This window comes from Nannospalax galili, unplaced genomic scaffold (genome assembly GCF_000622305.1).
Source record: "Nannospalax galili isolate Female #2095 unplaced genomic scaffold, S.galili_v1.0 scaffold952, whole genome shotgun sequence".
NCBI classification, from domain to species: domain Eukaryota; kingdom Metazoa; phylum Chordata; class Mammalia; order Rodentia; family Spalacidae; genus Nannospalax; species Nannospalax galili.
The window spans coordinates 269960-275125 of NW_008331504.1; positions in this window are offsets into that span (position 1 = coordinate 269960).

Below are 5166 nucleotides of genomic sequence, written 5' to 3' on the forward strand. Positions count from 1 at the left end.
TGGCCACTGGAGAAATTCCTTGACCATTTAGTGTAGAAAAATTTAAGGATAGTAAAGACCTGTGAGAATTCTGTACTGTTAGCCCAGGTATAGGTGATTCCCCCATTTTTATTCTATTTATTTGACCTTTGAGGCGTTTGCATTGTCTTTCTATTATTGCTTGTCCAGTGGGTTGTAAGGAATGCCAGTGGTATGTGAAATACCCCCGATTTGGCAAAACTGTTGGGAATTTTTACTAGTATAAGAAGGCTCATTATCTGTTTTTATTTGATGAAATATCCCCAAAATTGAAAATGTTTGAATAGGTGTTTAATTACATCCTTAGTCATCTCTTCTGTGTGTGCTGTGGCATTTAAAGCCAAGGAATATGTATCTACTATACAGTGAACATATTTAAGTTTTCTAAATTCAGTTATAAGAGTTATATCAGTTTGCCAAATCATATTAGGGCATAGGCCATGGGGGTTGACTCCAGTCATGGGCCCTAAGGAAGAAGTGGAGCACACTGAGGGTGCTGTTTAACTATAAATTTAGCTTGATCCTTAGTAAGACGAGGATGTAAGGCTTTTAACATTTTTGCTGACTGATGAAGGAGTTGATGACTACATAAGGGATTATCTGTTTGTTGATTTAAGGAAGCTAATGGACCAGGCAGACCAGTATGGGAGTGTGTATGAGTCACAAAAAAAGGGGTGTTCTCTTTGGCAAATCTTAGTCCTCAGAGATAAGAATAACATTCCAATAGGTTCTCCTGGTTTATGCTGCAAAAAAGGCTGTTTCTAATTTTAAGAATGCCTGGGCGGCATATTCAGAATCTGTATAAAGAGTCAAAGTTGAGGGAAGAGTATGAAGCTCTGGAGAATAACAAAGTTCTGAGTGCTGAGCAGAAGCAGGAACAGGCATCTCCCAAGTATGAGAAATGTTTTGATTTGTTTGAAGCTGGTGTAAAAGAGCAGCAGCTTTTCCTCTGTTGAGTCCATCAGTAAATAAGATGTCTGCTCCTGGGAGAGGAGAGTGGGAAGTAACAGTGGGAAAGATAAACTTAGTAACTTGAAACAATTTTAAAGTTTCCAGGAGTGGGGTAATGAATACCAATATCTCCAGCACAGTTTGCAAAGGCAAGTTGCCATGAAGGGGAAACTGAAGCTACATAGTCAATTTCTTCCCATGTAAAGGGTAAAATCATTTTATCAGGGTCTTTACCCAAAATATGAAGAGTCCATAAAAGGGTTCTGTGAATTAAAAGAATTATCATAGAATAATAGGGTGTAATTTTTCTCTTCTTTTTTTTTTCTTTTTTTGGGGGGGTGTCTTTTTGAGACAGGGTCTCCCTGCAACTCCAGCTGTCCTGGAACTCACTATGTGGACCAGGCTGGCCTTGAACTCACAGAGATCCGCCTACTGTTGCGCCCACCCTGGCCAGCAAGGAAGACACAACCTCCGGTTCCTTCTCGTCAGCAATCTTTATTGCAGGAATCAAGTTGAGTTTCAGCGATGTCGTGGACGGCGAGCCCCGATCCACCTCGGGAGCAAGCTTATATATATTTCAGGCAGGGGAGAGAAATCTATCCCCTATTGGAGGATTTACTGGCTGCCAACCGTCACCTTATAAGGAAGGCAAGCATACTAGTCCCCTTAGATTGGCCAAGCTGGCGTGTCATCTGTAACCAGGAAGAGACAGCTGGAACAGGATCGAGCTAAGATGGCGGAATGCGGAAGTATGTGGATGCTACCACAGCCTACCTCTCCCTCCCGAGGGATTAAAGGTGTGCGCCACTATGCCCCACCATGCCGGGCAAGGGTGTAATTTTTTAATTAAGATGATGAAGGAGGTAAATACATTCTAATGGGCTATTAGGCTCTTGAAATATAATAGCTAAAGGTTGTTCTATATTTAGAATTATAAGAATTTGGATATCCTTTTGAGGATTAACTCTATTTACTCTTATCTGGTAAAGGGCTTTATTTACCAGTGCTAAGGCTTGTTTAGCATCTGTATTTAAATGTCTAAGAGAGTTAGGATCTGAGTCCCCTTCTAATAGAAAAGAGGACTTAGTTGCATGATAGTAAGATGAAGAGAAGGCCTGCACCAGCTTAGATGCCCTATAAATTGTTGTAATTGATTTAAAGTACAAGGATCTGGCAGCTCTATTGCTGGGGTGGTAGGGTGAAATTGATTATCTAGAATAACATATCCCAAGTAAGTATAAAGCACATGCTTTTGAATCTTTTCTGAGATATAAAGCTCATACTGCCCGAGAGCAATTGTTAATTTAGCAAGCATAACTTCTAAAAGCTGACTATAAGGGTGACTGAGGAGAATATCATCCATACAGTGAACAACAAGAACAGCAGGGGATTCCTTAAGTACTGGGGTACTCACTTTATGTACATAAAATTGACATATAGTAAGACTATTTTTCATTCTCTGTGGTAGGACTTTCTATCAATACTTTTGAGTGGGAACAGAGTGATTGTTAACAAGAATGGTCAGGATGTAAAGGCAAAGGAACAATCTTTTGTTTCAATAATCACAATAACATGTCCTGCCAGCACAGCTGCAGGATAGGGAGGGCCATCCTCCCTATGAAAAGCGATCCCATCTTTTTCATAGTGGCACTAACTTTTCTTAAATCATGTAAAAATCTCCATTTTCCATGAGTTCTTTTTTGTATCACAAATATAGGAGTGTCCCAGGGACTGTTAGAGGGCTCTAAATGCCCTGTATCTAATTGTTCTTGTATAAGACCCCATAAATGAGACAATTTATTACTAGAAATAGGCCATTGGTCCACCCAGACAGGGTCATCAGTTATTCATTGACGTTTTATGGGCTCAGAGCAATGGCCTTTAGAATTGGGGGTGATGCATAAAAGAATTATTAATAGCATAGGATTGTTTAGGGTTATTCTCAGAACTTTTGGTCCAGGCTGAGGAGAGAGACACCTGTAATTGTCCTAGCACATCTCTCTCTCAGAGACAGCCTGTGGTGAAAAATGGCTGAGCAGTTCTCTGGACCCCCATCTGGGTCTTCCCATGGAAGGGGGTGTAAAGGCTGAGGTGAGGAAGTAGTTCCTTCTACCCCCAGGAAGGGGGGGAGCTTTTCTTGTGGGCCAGTGTGATGGCCAATCCTCTGGCCAATCCTCATGTCTAATGATTGATCAGCCCCAGTATCTAACAGGCCATTTATAGCAATTCTCTGCACTATTAGGGTCATTGTAGGTTTAAGGTCAGATGTTACAGGACGGGTCCATAACGAGGGGGGTGGCGGGCAGGGGTGGGGGTGTGTTACTTCCATTGAGGTTACTGACCCTCTTGGTTGAGGTGCTGAGGGCTGCCCCATCTCTCATTTAAAGGTTTGCCATTTTTACTGAACAGAGAACTGCAGTTTCTAGCCCAGTGGAAACTCTTGACATTTAGGGCATTTTTTATTTGGTTTAGCTCCTGAGCCTGGCTCTGTGGAGGGTTAGACACAGACTGGCGGTCTATTGAAAGGCATTGTCTCACAAAGGAACCCAGTTTCCCGCGTTTATAACGTGTGTCTTTCCTCTGGGCAGGGAAAGCTTCCTCTAACGCAGCTGCCGTTACGCTAGCCTATGTTGAAGCCGATCCAACGTCCTGAGCAGCCTGCCCCCTAGAAGACAATCCTGACTTTTTACTGGAGCGATTGCTGCTTTGCATTCTTGATTTGAGCTGTCATAAGCAAGCTGTTTTATTAAAATCTGGGCGGCTTCTAAATGAGGGACCTTAGCCTCTACAGCTCTTTTGACCCTGGCTGAGTCAGCCCATTGTTCCTGTGGCTTTTGTCCCCGATCAGCCAAGCTAGCTCCGCCATTTCACTGTCAGGTGTAGCCCTCCAAGCTCTTAAGGCGAAGAGGCACACCTGATCAAAATATTGAGCTGATAAAACCTTTTGTGCCTCAGCCTCGGCATATTGGCCTTCTCCCTTAGGCAGGTCAGCTGTTATATTAACATTAGCTTGAGCATTTCTTGCTGCCTGTTCAGTGCATTCATCATAGTATTTAGAATTAAAAAGGAGCCATTGTCCCAGGGACAGAGCAGCCTGGGCGAGGTGCTTAAAATCCCAAGCGGTGACCAATTTGCAGCTAAGCTGGTTAAAGATGGCCATAGTAAAGAGGCCATGCATACCATTTTCCATCACAGCCTTATGCATACCCATAAGTGCCTCATAGCCAAAGGGCTGTGACTGGCTCAGCAAACTTACCTAAGTTACTCCATTTTGTTCAGAGCCATTTTAGCAGCAACTTTGCTCCACACCAAAAGGAAAAGGGGGTCAACCTTGGGTCTTGGGAAATTGTCGTAGCCATGAACTATGGAATGTGCTAATTCCAGACATTTTACATCTGGCTAACTGCTTGTTTTCACTTCTGTAATCTGCTTGCTATTTTAGGTCACCTTGACACAGGGCATAAGACCCCCCTGTTACTGTCTGACCACCGATAACTGCTGATCTTAGCTTTCTTACTGTACTTGTTGTGGCTAGGAAGCTAATTTTAAAATTACAAAGTTGATTGCCAAGTTATATGACTATCACTTGTCTGTTTAATGATTGGTTGTTGATTAATAGAGTCAAAGTTCTGCTATGTTGTACAAACCTGATTGGTTCACAAGTGTCCTGTTTGAATAATATTTCTGTAATCCTATAAAAACTCTGACACGACAATCATTAGGGCTGCTTCTAGTTCCGAGATAGACAGCCCGGCCGGTCGAAAATTAAAATTTACTTTTCCTAAAATGGTGCTGGTGATTTTTTTTGAGAACTCCGACCTATAACAGACTGATGCATCTTAAGCTCAGGGACGTTAGCTGCCACGGGGCAGGCTGGAGTATTAACAGGAGGGAACTGAGGGGAGGGATGTGGCGAGAGAGCCAGAGTTCCTCTAGAGAAAGTGTTTCCTGCGGGCAGATTTTGAAACACTGGAAGGAGAGAAACAGGGCCAGATGCAGAAGGCAAGGTGTAGGGAAACATATGCCATGGGGGTGCTGAGGAAGGAGGGGGGGAGAAGGAAGGGCTCTCAAAGTGGGAGGTAGCTCCCCCTTAGCATCCAAGGAGGGTGGCTGCACAGCTGGACAGAATGTGGGGGGGGGCTGCGCAGACAGCTGCCCATAGGCAGCTGAGCTGCTGGGGTAGGGGGTGGGGCCCTT